The 24,315-nt window shown below is 44.1% G+C and overlaps 1 long non-coding RNA gene across 1 annotated transcript; it reads left to right on the top strand.

Moving 5' to 3' along the window:
- The first annotated feature begins 536 nt into the window (after nucleotides 1-536).
- LOC125940101 (uncharacterized) lies at nucleotides 537-9,985 on the top strand. Its single transcript, XR_007463342.1, has 3 exons — nucleotides 537-767; nucleotides 7,369-7,455; nucleotides 9,867-9,985. It is a non-coding gene; the product is annotated as an uncharacterized LOC125940101 (long non-coding RNA).
- Nucleotides 9,986-24,315: the final 14,330 nt, after the last annotated feature.

Here is a 24,315-nt window from a genome sequence, read left to right as displayed (position 1 = left end):
CATGAGTCGTATATTACAGCGTGACCAAAATCGCAGTTGCTGTGAGAAGCACTCCCTTGTAGGACCGTGCAATTTCTTGGCGTCTGCTTCAAAATGTCAGGTGCTGCGTAATTTAGATTTCTAATGACGTCTTTAAGAGCACGTGCTGCTGTCTTTGAAATTCTTGGAAGTACAGTCTATGTAATTCACCTTGTATTTTATATGTATCTGATGAACTCACTGTGACAGGAAACGGCCTACTAAGTGGTTTGATTAAAGTGGAACTGTTTGACAGCTGTAATAGAGATTTCACATTTCTTGTTATGCTTAGAAGAATACAATTTTGCTTTGCTTCGGTTATCCTATTTTTTTTTTTGCTGCAAGGAGAAACAATTATTTGACCTTTTTAGAAAATCATTCTTGCATTGGATGCAATGCATTCCCTAAATGCATTCCGTGTATTGCTTATGTTATATATAATGTATATGGCAACCAAGTAGTCGCACTTATTGTAACTTGTACATCTGTATTATTTTTTAACTTAGTGTGCTGTTCATTTCAGAATAAGTGGCGCACATAGTGTTTAGGAAACAGGCCAACAATTGTATGCCATGTATGCATAAGTTATTTGGCCAGTCTCTCTGACAAATAGTTTTGACCTGTTGCTGTTAGCATCGCTCAAATTTTACTACTCTCCTCGAGCCTCTCTTTGCAAATGAAGAATAAGTCCCACTTTTCGGCGGTTTTCTATCACTGGATGGTTGCGGTTCTTCTCTTGCCTCAAAGACGTAAGTAATATCATTTGTGCAAATCCATATTTTTTGTTGTATTTTTTTCCTTTGCTTATTTTCCTGAATTATATAATTGTACAGGCATCTGCCACTAGTCATCATCAACATTTATCAAAGTGTCCTTGCTATTGGTAAACCACTACATTATACTGTAAGTTTCGGTCAGTGCTAGATTGCAACAAAAAAAAACTTCCCAGAAAGTCGGCCGCGCGTGAGTCAGCGTAAATGTACACTAACTCACGCGCGGCCATCAGGGCTTTCGCTTCGGGAATGGTTGCGAGACAGGCGGAGGCGCTTCTGAAAAGCAAGTCCAGAACTAATTCTGACCCTGTGCATTACATTACGTGGTTCCTCGCTCACATGGGCGACAACGTGCTGCCGGGCCGGCCGAACCCCAATGAGATCTCTCACCACTGTGGGCGAGAATTCACGCGCCGCGACGGCGGTGAGGCTTCATTGGATCCGGAGGAGCTCGGCCACAGCGACCCCTTGTTAACCTTCCATGAGATCGTCTCGCACTATAAAGAAGAACGCAGGCGCTTCCCGCCTCCACACCCAAATCTATGTAGATCTCAATTGATCACGCTTGGGATGCTTCAATCGAGGTCATATCCCTCGCGAGGTTTACTAAGCAGGAATAACACAGAAATTGACCCACAGTGCCCGGATTGTGGGGATGACTATAGCGCTCTAGCTCATATGCTCTGGCAGTGTCCTGCGTTACGGGATACGTCTCTCACCAGCGGACAGAATTGGGACGACACCATCTCTAGTACGCAACTCAAACTCCAGTCCACGGCCGTCTAGCGGGCCCGTGAAAGAGCGGAGAGGCTTGGCCTCCCTATTCCGACATGGGAGCAGCCAGCGGCGAGCCGGGGGCCCGAACAGGTCTCCGCCGGCTCGTCCCTCAGGACCTCAATAAAAGTTCATTGTCTGTCTGTCTGTCTGTCCAAGAAAGTCCTGGTCTTCGAGCTTGCGTTAGTGAAACCAAATACTGTAATTGGTTATTCACGCCCTATGCACAAGCCAATCGTAGCTTCAGCATGTTTAGTTTAGCTACTTTGGACTAGTTTTAATGGAATGGAAAAACTTTATTGAGGTCCTTCGGAACGTGCACTTGCACGTAGCGGGCCGCTCCCACGTTGGGAGAGAAATAATAGATTTATTACTCTAGAACAATATTACTAAGGTAAACAGCCTCAGCAGAGCAGTCAATGAATTGTGGTTTGAGTAATCTGTATAGCAGTGAAAAAATGGCCCTGACATAGTACTGTGATGCTGCACATGGAGGATGACCACATATAAGCGTGACAGCGAATGGCAATTCTACACCAACAAAATACGATAACCAAGAATTACAGAATTGCAATTTGGTTTCCAGAAGGGCAACGTCTTTTGAAGTTTCTGGCATAAAGTAGCTTGATTGACGCGTTACTCTGGTTTGCAACATTTTGAGTTTTTCACTTATAAAGAGGCAGTGTTTTGTAAGTAAACTTGGTACATATGTTCGTAATGGCATTTACTTAGTTTTGTCGCCTATTTTTTCACACGAATATTGTACGAACCTTCAACGATCTCTCGAATTTTGCTGAGCATTCCCAATCTCTGTTGAGTCACACAAATCAAGAGATAGTTCCAAGGCCTTAACACATTTTGGGCAGCTTTCATACGGCCTTTTATTATTGTACAGTTGCGTTCACGTCTTACCATCTCGTCACCTATCCGGCCTATACTTTACCTTACTTCCCCTTTACATATACAGGGCAGAGCAGAAGGTGAGAGATCGAAATCATTTACCGACACCGGAAAATAACATGTCAACGCCAACTCACCGGCGAGAACACAGCGCTCAAAGAAGATATACGCACTCGCCGCACACTCTGCCCCAATGGCAGATCGCTTTCTAGACAGTGGCCGGCGCGGCTTGCTTCAGCGCGAACTAAGCCAGACGAAGCTGCGAGAGCACAGAACGCACCAAACTATCAACCCCCGCCGCACTGTGTACCCATCGCACATCGCTTTCAAGATAGGGGCCCGCGCCGCCACGCCATATGCAGCCGGCGCCGGAGAACGGCTAGTGACGGTTGATAACGGTTTGACACGGATGGATAAGGCTCTAGAGAACGATTCTAGCTTTTAATGATCGGAACGTCATCCGCGCACCTTGCGCCGCCACCTGCAGTAGTTGACTTGCCTAATCTATTTATACTGGTCGGAGAAAGTTTCATAACATTGATAATGACACCGGGCTGCGTGGAGCTGAGCAAGTGGCACAATGCTTACGGCTACTTATAAAACTCTCAGAGATGTTTTCTGCGTTGTTTTTTTTATGAGGCACAACCTAACGTCTTGTTAAATTTATTCTTTCTGTTCGTGTGTGCTATTCATTCATTATTTATCGTTCCTTCCTGTTATTGTTTCTTTGGTTCTAAAATGTATTTTCACATTTCGATGGAATTCACTCGATATCAGTCCTGAAAGTTTATTCGTGATTATAATTTGCAATAATCTACCCTTTTATAGACCAATCCCCCCATAATGGGCATGTGTCGTGAGTTGTATGCCAACAACACCGACCCCTTGAACGGTCGTCAAGTTATAGGCGAATGCGACAGACTGTCGCAACGTAACACGCAAGGCTATACTTCTACGGGGTAGAATGAACAGCGTCCTGCCAGCTACAAAACATATTTTGCACTCAAGAAATTTTAAGGGTGTACTATTTAATCCACTGAGGCAAGTGCCCATAGTAAGCAAACTGCCTACAATGTCAACGTGTCGATACTATAGATGACACTCTTGTGGGCTGTTGAGATTCAGTATCTTTTGGAACATTCTCCAATGAACGAATACAAAAGAACTAATCATCACGCTTTACTCAGTTAGGTTTCTGCTATTTAGGAATACTGGTGGGCCTCCATGTGACATAATGATGCTGCTGGGTTTGTACATTCTTTGGAGATCTATATTAGGTCATCAGCATGCTGAAAGTTCTCGATCAATTAGATCCTTCTTTCGCTAACCCACGTCTTCTTTGAGAGGTGTATATGGTACGCAGGAACTTGCTACGGACTGGAGGCACTTAGTGGACGCATGTGTCTTTACAGCGAAGATGTCTGTGGCTATAGGCTTCGATGCATTTTAGGAGCGAAGCTCCTTATAGCGGCACCCGTTCCGTCCCCGTCGTCGTAGTAGTAGTGTGTAACCAGTCTGAGAAAAATGATTCCGAAGTTGTGTCCGTAGCGCGGAATCGAACCAGGGACCCCTCGCTTCCGAGCGCGCGGCGTTAGCCCACTACGCCACGAAGCGTACATAGACACACGCACCGCGATGGCAATAAATACCCAACATTAACGAAAGGCCGCGTTTCTAGCGCGTTTCTAACGCGTTTGTGCTAGCGCGTTACGGCCCGTGTTAGAAGCTGGTGTAAGACGCTGTGGCCTCTCCGCCTTACCTTCAACGCGTTTCGAACGCGCTGCCCAAGGCGGTGGCAAGTCAAGTTCAAGTCGAGGAGCGTTTATGAATACGGGGGGTATACTCTCTCAGCAGTCATGTGATGGCGTCGGCAAACGCGGTGCACGTTCCGGCATGTGTAAATGGCTGCGTAAGACGCTGTGGCCGCTCCCCCTTACTAGAGAGTACTGCACGTTTCTAACGCGTTTGTGCTAGCGTCCCCTTTAGGGCACGTTCACACTGGGGAATCCGGCGTCTACAGCGAACGGATTCCTCCTGCCGCCGAAATTCGCGTCGTTCATACTGCTTGCCTACCGCGCCGCCGGAACGTCGGCCAGACGCCTTGTGGCGTCGCAGACCCTACCCCGCAGCAGCATGGAGCTTTGACAGGCGTTTCACTCTGCTGCATCTTGTTTTCATACTCGGTGATGGAAACAGTGATTTTGTCAACAAAATGCAGTCAACTAAATGGAGAAAGCGTGACCGAAACGATGCGAACGACGCAACAAAGACGGTGCGTCGAGCAGACGACAGCTACTCTGCCTGTGAGCTCGCCTCAGCCTATGGGCGCTTGCCAAGGCGTTCGCTGGACTCACTCCGCCTTTCTATACACTCTATTGAAACTTCGCACTTATCTCCTCTCGTGTAGAGTTTGCATGTTTTTATTTTGCGGCTCTTCGTCACTGCTTGCAACGACAATGATGCTAAGCCTGCTGGCATACACCTTGCTGGCGATGCACGGCGCGTAGGAGCATTCGCCAAAGCAACGACCCCAGCGGTGGCGGGGGGTTCGTCCTGCAAGACCGCGAGAAGCTGGGTCACGCCACTTTGTCAGGTCACGTTGTGCTTCACATGGTGCTTGTCAAAAACGATGGGGTGGGCACGCACCTATTCGATGAGCATTTCCGATGTCGCGACGAGCCTTGAAGACTGCGACATGACGAGCGCGTCGGACTTGGCCGCCATCTTTCGAATTTCTCACTCGCGCTCCGATTGGCCCGCGGTGAGGGAATCCGGCGGCAGCTGCCGCAAAAATCGGTCCAGGAGCGATCGGCGCGGAAAGGGCTATTCCGGCGGATCTCGCCGCCGCCGAACTGGGTTCCGCGCCGCTCCAGACGCCGAATGTCTCAGTGTGAACGCGCCCTAAGCGGGAGATCCGATGATTCCCTCCGGAGCTTCGCCCACTCATCATCATTCACCCCGTGGATATGCTGTGATTTTTTTCGTGTTCGTCAACATATCTGCGTCTGCAAAAACTCGGCTCAAGAATTTCATGAAAAATCCCTTCATTCTGTGCATTACGTTATACGTCTGATCACTTGGATATCTATTCTCCATAGATTAGTTGTCAATATGCATCACTTTCTAAATCAGTAGACTCTTAGGTAGATAATAAATGTTTCTCACAGATTTGCCACTGTGCCACCCCCGTCGGCCATGCGTACGCTCGCACCACCCTCTCTTTATCGCCATTCCAAGCGCTTGCGTGCCTAGTTTCATTCCGCTCTCCCGGCGTGGTGGTCCCATCGCGCCTGTCTAATTTCCTCCAGCACCCGAGCTTGCGGCAGTCTTTCACACGAATGTATGCCACCGATCATAATAAAGCGTGTGTGCGTGTCCTTATTCGGGATGACCGCCGTCGCCGCGCAAGGGAAATAAAATTTGCTCGTACCTTTGATCTGAATTTTGTGTCACCTCTATGTCGCGTGCTAAACTGCTTCGCTGGTAATGCACCTTCACAACAGTGGAATGGCGTGTGATTTTTTTTTACGGAGTTTTGAGTGAGCGTGTAGCAATGAAACCTATGCAGTGTATCGCATTGATTGCTTTGCTTCCATGCATGAAAGAAAAGAAACGCATATATAGCCTAATAGTGGGGGCACCGGGTTTCTGTGATAGGCATTATTTGTGCTAGGTGTTATTTGTTGGAATATTATTCATGTTCATTTTCAGGACATTATAAAGAGGAGACCGAACGAGTTACAATGCTCTTTTTATTCTGAAAAATAATCGCGCCAGTCAAAGAGCGATAAGATTGAAGATCACGGATGATGATGCTCATGTAAAATAGTGCTCATTATGAACTACAATGCACAACCACTTCTCCACGCGCTTTTACATTTTAGCTCATACTCAGCGCAATGCAGATATAACAGTGATTAAGTGCGTTATTAGTGCTTACACTAATTTGCTACCGTCGTGGAAGTGGCCAACGTAGCCGCAACTTCATCATCTGAACAGGGAGTGGAGTGCTTCATCATTTATGCTTGTGAATCAAATACAGCCTTTGTAATAAAATGTTCGGGATATTGTGGAAAGTGTTATGTGCAAGTAATGTTTGAAACCGGTCAGTCATATGCGTGCACCGCTTTGAAGTATGTTTTTAATGATCTTAAATATCATAACAAAGGCTCGAATCACATCCGTGATAGAATGTGTAAGTGCGACTAAACCATGGCGTAGAAGGAAATAGACACACAGAGACAGCGCTCTACGTTTTTGTTCAGTCGCGCTTACACATTCTATCATGAATTCTAGCCAACTAGCCCGCCAACGTGCTTCAACCAATCGAAACACATCGCTGTAAATCAAGCTGTGATTCTGGAAGGCCACAAAAGCCTGCTGTCAATGGAATCCGATTAGGATTCAGATGGAATCAGGAAAGTCTATTTCTTGGCCACACCATGCCTATACAATTAGAAAGTACGAAGGCACTTTTATCTAAGAATTGCTAACAGTTCTAGTACGCCTGTGACACCGGTACTATATACCAGCGGTCATTGTTCGTAACGCCAATTGTTCTATTCATTTATGCGCATGTTGTCTATAGTACCAAGAAAATTTCAAGATAGCGACCTCCCACATTATAAAAGTGACGGGTACCATTATTGCCACAGCTACAAATGTTCAAACTGCTAAATAAACAAATTCCAAGCAATATATTTACAATAAAAAAGAACCTCGCATGGAAGATAACCGATAAAAAAATGAGTGATACAGAGTTAGGCAAACAGTTCTATAAGAGCGCTTTTACTTAACTTTTTTGGCCGTGACAACAGAAATTCTACTATTCTAAACATAAGCACTATTCGGGCGTGTTCCCATGGCGTTCTCCTGTGGCGCGTTCTCGTTTTGATGATTTCAGAAATTCGCACCGGTGGAGTAGGCGCTCAAGGGAAATGTATTACATCAAGTGCCACTGAAAATATTTCACGGAGCGCAACTGCTTCAGGTGAGTTGTTGTTGTTCGATGTTTTTTTGCCTTGTGTTTTTCACTGCTAATTACTGTACTTCATTATAAGTGAACAAAATGACAAAATCATTTGTGTGTGTGCGCTCTGTACTTGCAACGTAGTTGGTTCTTTGTTAAATAGCATTCGCTCCATTATTTGTCATTTCAATACTGTCCCCCCCTTATGTAATGCCCTGTTAAGGGTCCTTAAGGGTTAATAAATGATGATGATGATGATGATGATGAGTTTACGCGGCAACGGTTTTCTTTAGTGCAGCTGCCCGTCCACCCTATTACTTTCCTACTTTTAAAGGCCAACTGTAACGAAATTGTGGACCACGCTAAAAGCCCTGTTTCAGATAAATAATACATAAAGTAGCCTCCGGGTAAAAGTTTACGCTTCAAATGCGACTGGGTACTTCACAAAACGCTCGCTAGAATCGATGTTTTCATACCGAAACTAAAAAAAAAAAAAACGCCGCCCTTACCACACGCCGGAAGTGACGTACTATTCAGATTTTAGGAAACCAGCGCCTGGGTCGCGTGTATCCATTCCTTGTATAGACCCTTTTGGCGGAGCAGTTTGCTCTAGAGGAACGAGATGGCGCTTTCGGTGGCGTGACGCACGTTGCCTCAGCAAGAGCAGAAATACGAAAACATTATCGCTTCTGCCCTGCTACTGTGCGATCAGCTGTCAGAACTGCAGCTGGGTGTTCCCTAATGCAATGCGCTTCATTCGTGCTGCAAAGTGTGCAGCCGTACAGGGAAGACATATGCTGCAGTTGGCTGCAAAAATGGTGACTTGCATATTAAGGAATTGAATGAATCTGTGTGACCAAGTGCATGAATCGCTGCTACATAAAGACTGCCGTCTTTGCCCACCCTTCGCAATGCGCAGCTTTCCTCGAGGATAAAAAAATATATTTTAGGACGAGCTTGCTAATGTATTTTACCATGAAGTATTAGCGAAACCATCTTTTTTTTTCTTTAACTTGCTCAGAAATTTGGCCATTATGGACGCCTTTCTTACTGTTTTAGTTTTTATTAGTTATTACAGTCAGCACGAGTTAAATCGTAGGCTCAGAGATGCGGTTTTTCAAGAGAAAGTGGTCGACCATATTGGCTATTCGGACGGAAAGATCCCTTCAACCTTTTGCTGCACACACAAAAGAAACGTACTGCTGCAAAATAGTTGCATGATCTCTTTCAGGGTGAGCTGCGTTTGTTCGGCGTATTCTGTTGTTTTCAGCTAATGGGACATGACTACATTTGTTGCACACACACAGGCGTGTCATCCTGCTGCCTGACGCAAGCGTTTTAAGTTTAACATACGTTTTTGTAGGCACGAGATGCTAGCGCGATATGAATGTTTGCTTAGAACGAATGTAGTGGCGCAGTTTGGAATTATTTCAAGGGTTTCAGTTAGGTTCGCTTGACGGAAATCTAATAAAGAATTGACGCGTTCTAACTTAGGTATTAGGAATGTCTCGTAAGCACGAAGTTTGACTAAAGGGCGCGCAAGCGGAAGGTTCGGGCGAATGAATCGTATTACTTGATTAGGGGTGGAGAGCAGCTCACACCATCTGGGACATGCCCATTATTATGTCAGCTACAAAGAGAAATATTGAACATCAGCATGCACATGCCCAGTGCCACATGCTCAGTGCTGAACATTTGCACCGAAGGGGTTTGTTCAAGAGTGGCACATTATCATCATCATCAGCCTATTTTTATGTCCAGTGCAGGACGAAGGCCTCTCCCTGCGATCTCCAGTTGCCCCTTTCTTGCGCTAGCTAATTACAACTTGCGCCCTCATCGCCCCAGTGGCAGGTATCCTCTGGAAAATGCCGTGTGATCTTAGCTGGCGTGAAATGTGCTCATTAAAGCGCGGCACATACTCACTTGCACGTACACTGTGGCTCAAGTTGTCGTGAAAGGACAAATCCAGAGGCACATGCCCAATCATTCAAGTTGCTGTTTAAGAGAATTACTGAAGAGCTCCACATACCCAGAAGTACACACCTACTGCCCCATGTCCCTCCGATGGTTGGTTTCAAATCCGGTTCCCACAGCAGCCTGATGCTCTACCCATTTAACCACGGACTACCTAGTGAGACATGTTGGTGGGAAATGTGATACGCGTGGACGTACATTGGTACACAGAGACGTACCACAAATTGGGTGAAGTTGCCGTAGACCTCTAATAGCATTGCTTTCTAATTCTGTCAATGTCGTATTTATACCAGAATAAGGTAATTTTGTGGTCATGGGCTTAACGGTTTCATTTACGTGAGTATTGAGCAGTTTCTGACAGGTCGCAAACTATTAAACATTGTGTAGTCATCTCACTCATGTAACTGTTTATGGCGTTGCTTATTTATTTACACCCTACTCAAACACTTAATTTTCAGGTCCGACAAAAGGAACAGTCAAGGTAGGTGCCGTTGTCAGTGCGGAATATGCTTCTTCATTTGCGGAAATGGCTTCTCACGAGAACAAGCAACTATTTGAGGAGTTGCGCTTCTTATTTCAGGCCGTAAGTATACTTCAAATTTATGAAAGGTCATTTTGAGCAGTATATGAACAAATATAAGGGGATATAACTTCCTGCGTCTGCATAAACCATTTGGTTGTGGCCATTTACCCTGTGCTTAAAAAAAAAGATGTGTTGGCGATGAAATGGTTTATAGAGGTGTAAGCAATGCCTACTAGCTTCTAACTCGTATTTATGTTACATTGTATTAAATTATTACACCGCATTTCTAATCTTTCTCCTGGCCATTCCTTTGAAAGCAGGCAAAATAGCATTGCTCCTTCCGGAATTCCATCGCCAAAAAGCAGCTACCTTGGACAAAGTACATTTATTTCTGGTTTCCTTGAAGTAAAAAAATACTAAGCTCAACTACTCACATGACATAGTAGAACCAGTGCTGACCTATGTAAATTAGCATATATATGTATAGAATATGCTCTAATACGTGTAAGACATTAGACCGCAGCTACTTTGAAACCAAATGGTCGTCCAGACTCTGAGAATTGAGCCATTTCACGCCAAAAGGGCTAGCTAGAGTTTGAAAGCTCTGTGATTTCATTTTCAGCGTTTTGGCATATTCAGTAGATTTTTCCGCAAAGCATGTTTTTTTTTGCGTGTCACAGCGCCATTTGGTATCTGCACCTAACAGAAAAACCTAAGGTAAATAAAATTTTGGAGAAAACTAAGGCTTTTATTTTAAAAAGCCGGAATATTAGTTGAATAACATAGAAAAAACTGATGTAATTGCGTCTGCATAACATAGAATAATAGTGCTTTACGAAGTACTCATCTTCCGAATTCAAACTTTATTTTTTTTGTTATAAATATACATTATTTGCTTAAAGTATAATATTAGCCATAATTCATAATATAAGCAAAGGTTTACGTTTATTCACAGTTGATTTATGGAATGTCTTTGGTAATGCTCTGTTCAATGCTCTTTCCTCAACAGCGAATGTTCTTTCTGAGAAACCCCTGTGGGTTTCCTCTGTAGCTTCGTTCTACATTCGGGTGAATTACAATTTTTCCCTTTCATGATACTTCCTCCAGCTTGTGGGATTCCGCAGAACTAATTTGCCAATTTTCTGTCCAAATAATTGACTGTTTTATCAATGGGCAACCAGACGTTCTTAGAGCAATATCATCTCAAATTTGCAAAAAACTGCATTTGTCTCTCGTTTCAGTTGTGAATTTCGCATTAAAATGGCCAGCTTCCCGCTAACAGTGTGGCCGGAGGCGAAAGTACTGCAGTGGCCTTGACGCAGCCGTAGCACAGCTCGGTAACTCAGATTGTGTGATGGGTTCGTAACGGCAACAGGCCACCACGATGCAAGACAGCTTCCGATGCTGAAAACACGAAACGCAACGTGCCGACGCTGGGCGTGCTCTACAGGCCAATGTGAGTGCCGACGCGCTTGAAGATCGTCTTGCTGAAGAACACGCCAACCACGCCATGAAGGTGACCCAAAATCACGTGGCCCGTATGGCCATAATGCGTGATTCGTGTCGTGCCCGCCTGGAGGGGCAGGACGTCGAACAGCTTTTGGGGCTGTAGTGAAAGAGTCGCCCAAGAGAGACTTCACTTCACTTCACTTTATTACCTTAAAGACCCCATTGGAGGGGTATTACATAAGGGGTGGTTAAAAATATATATAAGCATTAGATACAGGCGTTCATTTTGAGATATGTGATAACAGCTTCGGTAAAGGCAGATGGGCTTGTGATGGCTGCGATGGCGTGTGGAAGGCCGTTCCAGTCCCTTGATGCTCGAATAAAAAATGATGCTTGAAGAGTGGTGGTCCGGAAACGTGCGCGTGCAACTTGAAGGAGATGACCGGTGCGATGAGATATGTATGAAGGGGGCGTGATGTACGGTGGGTGATTTAGAGAGCTGTAAAAAAATGAACGCAAGAGAGAGAGAGGGTGGCAACCTGTCGACGGAAAGAAAGCGTTTCTAAGCCAGATTCCGCTTTCATCGATGAAATGCTGATATCGTACAAATATGAAGAATGAATAAACCTAGTAGCACGATTTTGTACAGCCTCGAGTGCATTTATGATATAAACCTGATGCGGGTTCCAGATGGGAGATGCATACTCAAGTTTCGATCTTACAAATGATTTATAGGCCAACGCTTTTACTTGTTGTGAGGTATGATGTAAATGCCGCCTAAGAAATCCCAGTGATCTATTGGCTGATGAGATGATGTTGGTAGTGTGCAAGCGCCAGGACAGATCACAAGATAGAGTGACACCAAGATATTTGAATGATTGGACTGATTCTATTGGAACATCAGCAATGGAATAGGTAAATGTGAGGGGGTTACGGCAGCGAGTGAAAGACACGAGTTTACATTTGTTAGGATTTAGGTTCATTAGCCAGCGATTACACCATTATTGTACATTATTGAGATCGTTCTGGATGAATGTGTGGTCAAATGTGTTGGTAACTTGGCGGTAGATTACACAATCATCTGCAAACATGCGAATGTTACATGATACCTGTGTTGGTAGATAATTAATGTAAATTATAAAAAGAAGCGGTCCTAAGACGGATCCCTGCGGGACGCCTGATGTTACGCAGAGTCTGCTAGAAGAATGGTTATTAACGAAAACAAACCGAGAGCGGTTAGTCAGGAATGCTTCTATCCACTTTAGTACGTCTGGGTGTAAATTTAACTGAGATAATTTTAGCAGCAAACGTTTATGAGGAACTGTGTCAAATGCTTTTGCAAAATATAGGAATATGGCATCAGTCTGAAGGTTACTGTCAAGGTTAGCATGCAGGTCGTGAAGGAAAATGGCCAACTGCGTTTCGCAAGAATAGCCTTTTCGAAATCCGTGCTGACAAGGGTGAAAAAAAACAGATTGAGTCTAAAAAGTTCATGATATGCGAGTATATGACGTGTTCCATGATTTTGCAGGGGACACTAGTTAATGATATCGGACGATAATTTAATGGAGTTTCTCTATTGCCCCATTTGAAGACTGGAACGACCTTGCCCACTTTCCAGTCGGATGGTAAGGTGCCTGTAGAGAGTGACTGCGAAAACAACAAAGTTAGGTACGCAGCAGATACATAGCAGACGCGACGCTGCCGAGATTTCTGAAGAATATAACCAGCGTCTCCTACGTTGCGGAAATGCCAATAAGACGCGGTGGGCACCATCGTAATACCACGTGAAATACAATACGAATACTATGTGAAATATTCGAATAATAAAAATGAAAAACATAGTGAATAGAGACATACAATCAACATTTATGCATTTAAGCATTTTAATGACCATGTACATTTATTAGAGTGCAGCTCTTAGGCACTCGTTCCAGCGGCGAGCGTCGGCGTCTTCGGCGTAACCGAGCGAAGGAGCACACTGAGCGATGAAAGTGAACTCGGAGCGCAACGGGAGATGAAGGACGGCAATAGCGAAGAGAGCGCGAAGAGGAAAGCGGAGGAGGAGAGTGCAGAGGAACGATGAGGCGGAAAGCGCAGGAGGAGGCGTTGTGCCGCGCCAGACGGGTTCTGCGGCCACAATTGCGACAAGGTAGCGCCATAGTAGGGCGCGTCGTCTGTTCACAGATGACGCCAAGGATACCCTATATGGAAACAAAGCTCTGCTTGAGGGGTGATCTGTCTGCGGGGGCCCACGCGTCACCCAAGCGCTGCCTCTCACGGTTTCCCGATTAGCGAGGCAGTCGCGTCCCACTTCGCTCTATTTGCAACGTGCCGCACGAGAAAGATTGTCCGCGCCAGCCAATATATCGCGAAATGAAAACTCGCATAGAGGTGCACTCAAATTTCGCATTAGGGAGTATCGTAATCGTCGGATAATTTTTTCTTCTTTGGCGACGACGCTTGGTTGACACTTTCCTTTTATACCAAATCATTCATGAAATTATTACCTGTTCGTATCTACAAGCAGCTGTTTCACGGTGGGTTCCGCAAAAGACTACCAGGAGACAAGGGTAATTCCATCTTCCTGACGATTTCAGCTGACACTCGCCTCTTCACAAAATTCAGTCTTTGCAACTGTGAGATTCACCATCTTGATATCTTTCAAAACGTGGAATCTTCGTTCTATTCGCAGCTTCGCACTTTCTCTTGAGCTGTCTTCGTCTTTCTTATCACAGTTTTTCAATTCCTTCCCTACATGTTCTTCTTTGTTCAATTGTGTGCTATTATTGTATTGTTGCTCATTATGTAGCTCTTTAGGCCGTAATTTTCAAGTATTTATTTTTTATCTCATTTTTATCCAATTTTTTTATCCTATAGCTTTTGGCGGTAGGGTGACATCTTTATTTGCTGCGTTTGTATTGCTGTGCACCCGCAACCAGGCCGCAGTGTTGTTTTTGAACAAGTTAAATAAATAATTGAGTAACATATTTTAGTAGCATAATTATTATTCATGAACGATATACAGGAGAATGTTCCAGACTGCATTCAGCGCGTGCCTCCGCGGTCACAGTCACGTTCATTTGTAGGCTTGTTGACGAAGAAAACCAATTAGCAAGAGGGAAATTTCCCGGATGGCATATCAGTATGTTTTACCAGAGGTGCCTCAGGTAGAAACTCTGCTAGTCTGATCACAAAGTTTTATGTGAGGAATCGCCTAGTTGAATTACTGAAGAACAGTGATTGCATCTACCCTAAGGTAGCATTATGGTTCCATGCGTCATAACGGGATGTAGTTAAGGAGCGCTGTAAGATGTACGAATGGGACGATGTTCTAGCTTGTGCAGCGATGCACATCACGTTAATTGAACCAATAATTGTAAGATGTCAATTGTTGTCTGCCAACAACATCCTAAACTTTATTGTATGCCAAAAGTAGCCACGGCAGATAACTTGCGAGAATGAGAACCATTAGTACTGCGTGAGCGTGGGTAAGATCCTATATCAGAACCTTGAGTTTTTTCTGCAACTAAACGGAGTGTAGATACTCAAGGTCACATGTAGAATTACCTGCATCACCACTAATTTACGAAGTCTGAAACCTATATTTTTGATTCAAGCATGAGAAGCCCAACTGCAAAGAAAAAAAATGTCATAATTTTAAAATGCAATACGTATTTTCATTTTCGATCAATATCAAGGTCAACGTCAACCTTGGGAAGACTGACACAAATATTCTAGATCTGAAGGTTGCAGTCACAGACATCGTTGTTCTCAAGGTAAGTTTACAAGGCAGTCTTTTTATTGCCTATAGAGAAGTGCCTTCAAAGACAGAAAGACGGTTCAAAAGTATGTTCACTTTTTTCTGAACTTTTTAGTGAAACAACTGGGAAGAGCTATTGCAACGTAAAAAAAATGTGTTTTGTGCGGTAATCAATACTAACGGAAAACAAATTTTGTTGTAAACTAAGTATGAATATCATACTAATATTGACGCAATAACAAGAATATTGTCAAATGTTTATGTTTCATCAGTCACAAAATAATGGCGCTAATTGCTTAAAAAAAGTTTGTATAATATCTAGAGGAATAAAGAAGATTAGGTGGAGCGTGGCTGAACGGGTACTGTCTGTGGAGGAAAATCGGCATGGTGCGGAAAGTGCTATGCGTGGTAATAATGTGTAGGTATGTTATGCTGGTGTGGTGTGCATAATTTACTTATATATGCTTGAGAAGTACGAGCATAGAGATCAACTTATTTACATTGCCGAACATATACATTCTTCACCATGATATCATGACCACCATACAACGTTACGCATGTACTTGACAGTTCCCATTCATGACTGTACTGCCTAATATATTTATTTTTATTTTTTAATTTTATTTATTTATACATACTTCAGCCTCAATGAGGCTATTGCAGGAGTGGGATGAACAAACATAGGAACATTCAAGAACATGAACAGGCTTCCAAGAAGTCTTTCAATGGTAGTGAACGGATGCTTACCGGCCACGAGTTCTAGGCGTCAATCGTTGACGGAAAAAAGCTATATTTGAAGAGGTCGGTGCAAGCGAAAAAGATTGAAATTTGTTTGTTTGCTCTATGCTCGGTGCGGGATAACCAACGCGGTAATGTCGTCCTAGACACACTGGAATAAAGACAACGCTGCAAAACTCGTGCTGACCAGCCGGTACATATCTTTCCTAATCCAGGTCTTCCATCAGTGCCTCTCCCACCTCAATCTATCACCTCACTGCACGCCCGTAAAAATTCACCCCGGAAGGACAACCGCCCTCCTTCGTTTTCATACAGGAATGGAGGAAGTTGTACTTACAAGACTTCGGGAGGAAGCAGTGTTTCCGCTGTCGCATTTACTTTGAACTAGCCGCACCTTCCTGTGCTGGTCGCACTGAGCCCATTTTGCCTCATTCCAGTGACAGAAGCCGCAGTGTGGACATGTCAGTGTGGACATGTCAGTGTGGACTCCAATCACAAGGTTGCCGCTGCTGCAGTGCCAATAGCCACTATGCTCACTGGGTACATGGTAACAGATACTACAAAACACTCCTTGAATTCACATACAATGCACACCTTAGAGCACACATTCATCAATCGATATGCTTAATACAATTGTTCAGTGCAATAAAAAGGGCAGGGCAATTCAAAATTGTTATCTTTTAACCTCCAATAATGAATCCTTCACAATGTAAATATGAACAAAGGGTGAGGTATGTCTAGCTTTACGTCACCAGTATAGAGTAAGGAAGTACTTTTTGTTTACATTTTGCGACGCTAGTCGGTTGTGTCCTGATGTAGTGTCCTTGGCTCCTCCAATATACATAAACGATCAGCAGTTGTCACCTCCTCAGTTAACCTGTTCCATAACAACTGCATTATTTAGCGCACAAATAAATGTTGCGTAGGCCACTCTACAATGAGAATTTCGGTGAACGACCCTACAGTAAGCGAAAAATCTAGAACATGTCTCTTACCTTCACCTTGAAAATTTTGTTTCCAATGAGGCTCTAAAGTGGTTTAGAGACTATTTCTGAAGTTTTGTTAAGTGGAAGTAGCAATTGTTTCTGCAACTTCTGATCCTTTATTCAATGTTGCTCTCTTTCGCACTGCTCAGGAGAGGCGCTGTATCTAATTATAACAAAATAAATATTTGGCCGGTAAATATATGCGCCTGCGTTTTAGTATGTAACACTAAGTATTTACTATTCGTAATCAATTCGTAAAAAAATCACCGACGATTACAATATTCCATAAGGCGAAATTTAAGCGCAGCTATATACATGTTTTCATTTCGCGATATATTCAGGCAAATTTCAGAGAGACATGTAGCATAGTCGGCGATCGTCGAGAATCTGATCTCTCGGTCAAGCGCGTCGACGTTTATAAATGACTCGTCGCAGGTTGCACTGTAATCGCTGGTGCCGCTTGGCTTCGATAGGCCTATACAATTCGCGACGCGCCTACAATCAGGTTACGAAACAATCGCAAACCATGACAACCATGGCGGACAGAATGACAATTGAAACAAGCGTGGACGAGACCAAACCAAGCAAACTAAACAAGCGCGAGCAGACGATAGTATGAAACAAGCGATCCGGCTCCTACCAGATACGACCAAGCAACGAGCGGTCGGGCGGGTCCACGTGAAACCAGTTTTCCGCGTGCACGTCACTGAATGGGCCGCTCTCATTGGTCTCCGCCATTCGCCACTAGCTCTTTCATCTTTCGCTGTTGTGTTTGTTCGCTCGGTTACGTCGCCGCCGACGTTCGCCTCAGGAACCGGCCATTAAGAGCTGCGCTATAAAAATTCATATTCACTCACTTTACTTAAACCGTAGATCAAGTCGCTCAGATAACTTATGTTCACCCGAAAGACGTTTCTGCTTCATCGCATTGCCTCTATGACAAGGTTAGCTTATTCACGTGCCAGAAACTGTTCTAAATGTCACAGTTGGATTCAACTCGCATGACCATGTCTGTTAGACCATAATTGCCCAAGTAATTTGACATTTCACTTCAGCCATTTCACTTCACGCAATTAATTTTCTAAGTCTTTTCTACAGGTACGTTTAGTGAATAGGACCGCACTCTCTGTAAATTCATTCACAAAATGGCGCTTAACGTCAGCTTTACATTCTGTCCAGTTTATAGCTCTTCATGAGAAAATAACAGAATCTGTCTTCTCATTGTATCGCGCTATTTGTTTATTTGTTTATTTGTTTATTTGGTACCCACAGTGCCATAAGGCATTACAGTGGGGGGAATACTACATGATTACAAGACAGAACACAAGCTCAATTTGCAGTAAGTACAGTACAACCTAACCAGCTAGTAGGAAGTACACTCAATACACAACGTAACGAAGATTGACAAAAATGTACGAAAAATTCCAGCGGGTCACATACAGTAAGACGAAAACAAATACAATATGTATACCGCACAAAAAACACCCGTCATCAACTGAACAACTCACTCGACTCTAACAAAGGAAAAAGTGAATCACTACCAACAGCGACAACGATCGCTGAAGGCAATCGATTCCACTGGGAAACCGTTTTAGGGAAAAAGAATTACTGAAAGCTGCTGTCTTACATCGGTACTCCCGCACTTTGTACATGTGATCGACTCGTCCAGACACGTAATGAGGTGGAAAAATGTAACTGTCACGAGGAATACAAGTTCGAGATAAGTGTACATCATGGAAAAGCTTCAAACGCTGCTTAGCCCGGCGTGTGACCAACTGTTCCCATCCTAAAGTTTGCTTGCAGCGCGTCATGCTGAAGTTGTGGCTTTTAACAATGTTTCCCAGGACATAACGGGCGCCCATGTTTTGCACTTTTTCCAATTTATCTTTATCGAGGGCAGTGGGCGGGTCCCATACGCTACTCGCGTAATCAAGTATCGACCGCACGCATGATTTATACAGTAATTCCCGCGTGGACTGGGGAAACTCACGCGTGTTTCGCCGCAGGAACCACAGGGATCTACAAGCCTTAGCTATCGCATAATCAACATGACGGTGCCAACACAGAGTTGGCGTGAAAAATACGCCCAAATACCTGTACTCAGAAACTATTTTTAAAACCTTCTTGTTTACAGTATACGAAGGCGAAGCTTCATCCTTCTTTCTAGAAAACGTCATACACATTGTCTTCTCCAAATTAAGTTGCATTTGCCATTTTTTACACCATGTATTTATCTTGTCCAAGTCGTCTTGAACTGCGCCGCGATCCCTTTCGCAGTTTATTGCTCTATAAACGATGCAGTCATCTGCAAACATTCTCATCGACGATTGTACGCCCAGGGTGATGTCATTAATATACATTAAAAACAATAGTGGGCCCAGTACTGACCCCTGAGGGACCCCGGACGTCACATTGGTAGTGGATGACTGTTCACCGTTCACGACGACGTACTGCTGCCTGGAATTTAAGTATTCTGCGATCCAGTTAATAACTTTCGGGTTAATTTTGTATCGGGTCATTTTCTGCAATAATAAATTATGGGGGACCAAATCGAACGCTTTTCTGAAATCCAAAAAATGCAGTCAATACTGGTTCGGTTGTCCAGCGCGCATGCTACCTCATGAGTAAATTCAATTAACTGGGTCACACAGGAATGGTCCTTGCGAAAGCCATGTTGGCGTTCATTTAACAAGGAATTGGCTTCTAAGTGCTTCATTATTGATGAGTATAAGACATGCTCTAAAATTTTGCAGCAAACGGCTGTTAACGATATAGGACGATAATTTGAAGCAATTTCTCGTGGTCCCGATTTGTGAATAGGTACAACAGCAGCCAATTTTCAATCACTAGGTAAGGCACAATCGCGTAAAGATTTTTCGAAGATTATTACTAAGTACCGAGACACTATGTGCGCACAGGATTTCAAGAGAGCGTTAGGCAGTCCGTCAGGTCCAGAAGCTTTTGATACATCTAGGCGCTTTAGCAGGGTTTCAACTCCTTGGCTATAAAATACAATATCGTCCATCTGAGTCTCGCCCGGAGAAGGTACAGATAAGCGGTACGCGTTTGTTTGCGTACCTGGGACGGAAAAAACAGAGGTAAAATATGAATTAAAGCTCTCAGCTTTTTCAGCAGCACTTTCAATGACGACACCATTCTGTTCCAGAGCAGGGATTGAAACAGAGTCCTTTTTCTTTCCTTTCACATATTTCCATAGTTCCTTTTTATTTTGCTGAAGTCGTGATTGAAATAACTGAAAATATGCAGTTTTCGCAGCTGTCGTAGCACCTTTTAATTGAGACGCAATTTCCTTAAGCTTACGAAAATTTTGAATAGACGGATTGCGCAAATGGTGGTGATAGGCCCTTTTCCGTTTCTGTGCTAAAGCATGTAACTGTTTTGTAAACCATGGCTTTCTTCCTTGACACCTTTTAGATAGCAGCGAGGACGGCACGTGACGGTCACGTAGTTCCAAAAACTTATCTTTGAAATTTGACCAAAGCTGCTGTACTTAAAGTGATTCTGCAAGTGTCTCGAAGACAACAAAGTAATTGTCAAGCTCGGCCCCAATTTCATCGGTATTTGCCTTCGCATAATTAAATATACGCCGGCTGTTAGTAGCAGTAGTATTTTGATAGCTCATGTTCATTTTACATACAACAGCTTCGTGGTCACTAATTCCTGGTATGACTACCGTGGACAGAACTTTATCTGGTGCATTTGTGAAAAATAAATCAAGAACATGATTTTCTCTTGTGGGCTCCAGAACAGTCTGCGTAAGTGAAAATAAGCTAACAATACTGGCCATAGCAGTATATAGCCTGCCAGTAATTCCTAAAAAGGCAGGCTGGCTGTGCCAATCAAGATCTGCAAGGTTAAAATCTCCAGCTACAACAATGTAGTCAGTTTTAATTACTTCTAATTGGCTCGTAAGCTCCGATAATGTTTCTACAGAGGCCTGCGGTGGGCGATAAAAGGAGCACACAGATAACGTTTTACCATTCCGAAGTCTTATTTGACACCATACTGCTTCGCATGTGCTTTCCCGCACTGTAGTTTGACATGACGCAACGCTTTCGTCAACCAGAACAAATACGCCCCAACCACGGTTATTCCGATCTTTTCTGAAGCATTCAAAATTGGCTGGGAACGCTTCACTGTCAGCTACGCTCTCATCAAGCCACGACTCTGTTCCTATTACGACTAACGGTTTAACAGTTTCTAAGAGGCTACTTCGTTCATCAACCTTATTCTTAATACTGCGGCAATTGACTACAAGAAAACATATTTTGCCGGACGGATCGCTGCAAGGTCATTTGCTTCGTACGACTTCTTCAGTACTCTCATCATAAACATATTTGGTTTTGTTCAAGTAGAAGGTGTCGTTTTTTATTATAGCCTGTGTGTCATCAGTTTTGTGTTCCTGTGCGAATTTCCAAAGCCGTCGCCTTATCGTTCGCCTTTGAGGCAAGAAATCTTCTGAGAGGTTGATATCAGTTCCTTTTAGATTCTTTGCACTCATCAAAAGGTCTTGTTTTTCTTTGTAAGATGCAAAGTTTGCGATCACAGGCCGATTTTTTCCCGGGATGAATTTGCCGATTCTATGCGCTCTTTCGATGAACTGCGGTGTGATTTTAAGCATTCTTGTGCATATGTTTTTGACGTGTTTTTCCGACTCTAACCACGGTTCCTTGCTATCGCCGTCTGCTATGTCGTAGAAAATAAGATTACATCGCCTACTGCGATTATCCAGGTCGTCTACTTTTGACATCAGAGATTGCATACTGCGTTCTTGATGGTCGCAGAGCTATTTACATTGCAAGTAGAAACGGTATTTCGTACAGCGTAGCACTGATATTGAGCTGCGAAAGATTTCACAGTATCCTGCAAGCACTGTACTTCACGATTTCTCACTGTATTTTACCTTTACATTGACTTTGCATATACAATTCCTGCCTTTCTATTGCGTGTTGAATTTTTGTCTGGCGTAAATTTACCCCACCTACTTATCGTATTTTATTCGGACAGTTAGGTATTATAAGTAATCAATACAAACTACCCAGTATTTATTCCTTGAAGCACTCGTAAAACTATTGGGTGTATGAAAAATCGCGCATTGAATACGAATAAATTGCGTATGATACGCCGATTTTGCGGCCTACTGATTTGAGAACGCTATAGTTAACCTCACGAGAGAAAGAAAGAAGAAAGTAAGAAGAAAATATTTATTCAAGCATAATTTACTACAAAGTGGTGGACAGTATCATCTGGATCCTTAGCGTACGTGGCTAGTTTTGGATCCATACCATTATCGTCAGCATAAATTGTAATGCAGAACAAAACAGCAAAAGTAGGTGATCCTATATACATGATTTCAGTGATGTTTAAATCATAGAACCGCATTTAGAAGTTTTCAAATAAGCTAGGTATTTCATTCCTGATTTTTTGCACCGACAAATGATAGGGAACGTTGACCGTATACAATATGAGCTTTCGGCAAGTCGAATTTCTTGTGCTCAGCTTGTCTAGTGTCGCTTGTAGGCTTGAGAAATATTGATGAGAGATCTGGCTTGTTCGTGGTTAGTATTCTGTGGATTAGTGCAGCTGTGCTATTGTCCCGAACTGTTATAAGTGGCAGTACAATTAACTATGCAAAAAGCTGTGCAGAGGGCGCGTCCTTAGTGGCCCATGCAATTATTCCTCACCACACGGTTCTGAATTTTGATTAAAGCATCAATGTACGAGGCGTAGGTGAACCCGCAAGATTCTATGCAATATGCTAACTGGCAGTTAATAGATAGATAGATAGATAGATAGATAGATAGATAGATAGATAGATAGATAGATAGATAGATAAAGAACTTTACTGAGGTCCTGAAAGAATCCGTCCCCGTTTTATAGGGGGAGGATCGCGGGCCGGTCCCACGTATGGACTGGGAGGCCTAGCCTCACCGCCGCGTTGTGGGCCTTCTGGACAGCCTGGAGTTGCTGTAGTAGGAGCGGGCTCTTGATCATGGAATGAAATTCGTCTTCTCCTTGATCCGCAAAGAAGTGATATTTACACTGACTCTAGATCTGCTGCTAGGGCCTTCGCTTCTGGGACCGTCTACAAGGAGGTTTTCAGAACTCTCGCTCACAAGGAACTCACACACCACACAGTGAAAGATGCGGAAATAAATGAGCCGCAATGTTTGACGATGAAAATGTGTAATGTACTAATGTAGTATAACAACCTTTATGCTAACCTATAACCTATAATGTAGTATAACAACAAAAAACAATTTTGTTGTTATAACATGTTGTAACAGCCGTAACATGTTGAAATTGTTACGGCTGGCCTAAACAGCGAAGCTGTTTAGGCCAGCCGTAATTTGGGGTTCATATCAAGAAACTCTCAAGAAAGAATGAAAATAAACTCCCTTGCCAAGGCGGGGATTCGAAGCCGCATAACCACGGTCCAAAGGCAACCGTGGTTACCACTTGGCAATACAGCCACTTATTTAGATGCGGAACATCTTATATCGGCGGCCTGTCCCGCGGCGTCGTTGGCGTCGGCGTCGGCGTCCGTCCGCACCTCTCCTCATTCTCTCCACGCCAGCTGTGCGATAACGCCTCTCTCCTCCTCTCCCCCTCTCCACACCATCTGTTCGATAACGCGCTTCTCCCTCCGTGTCTTCATCTGCCACCTGTGCGATAGCGCGCGCATGCGCGCCTCTCTCTCTCCTCCTTCTCTCCGCGCCACCTGCTTATATAAACCCGGTGCATGCGCCGCTGCCTCAGTTGGTGCTGCGGTTTAGTCACGCTGCGCCATCAGATGCGCTGAATGGACGCCAACGAATCTGTCAACGAACTGTCTGGCACATCTTTAAACAGCAGCAGCCAGTTCATTAAGAGAACCGCGAGCACCTCTGAAGACAAGGCTGCGCAGAGAAGAGCTCGTGACGCAGAACGTAAACGTCGGCGACGCGCAGCGGATCCAGATTCAGTTCGCCAACGCGAAGTCGCTTCGAAACGTCAGCGTCGAGCAGCGGATTCCACACTTCGAGAACGCAAAGCCGCTTCGAAACGTCCACGTCGAGCAGCGGATCCTGAGCTTCGGGAACGGTAAGCCGCGTTGGTTCGTGAACGTCGAGCAGCAGAACCTGAGGTTCGGGACCGTGAAGTTCAACGTAAACGTACGAAGTGAGAGGTGGAACCCGAAGATCGAGAACGGGAAGCCGCGTGTAAACGTCACCAACGACAGGCTGCTCCTGATGCTGCACGCGACCGCGAGCGCGCCGCGAAAGTTGCAAGGTGTGTGACAGACTTTGCTTCGACAACAACCTCACGCGGATTGTGAACATCCAGAACGATACTCATCGGACCAAAGCGCTGTCAATTCTTTGCAACGAGTTCAATGCCAGCTACGACGGCAAGAGCAAGACTGACTACAACGACGACGTTGTGTA

This window comes from Dermacentor silvarum, chromosome 9 (assembly GCF_013339745.2).
Source record: "Dermacentor silvarum isolate Dsil-2018 chromosome 9, BIME_Dsil_1.4, whole genome shotgun sequence".
Lineage (NCBI taxonomy): Eukaryota > Metazoa > Arthropoda > Arachnida > Ixodida > Ixodidae > Dermacentor > Dermacentor silvarum.
The sequence above is the reverse complement of the archived record's forward strand: the minus strand, read 5'-3'. Positions and strand labels throughout refer to the sequence as shown.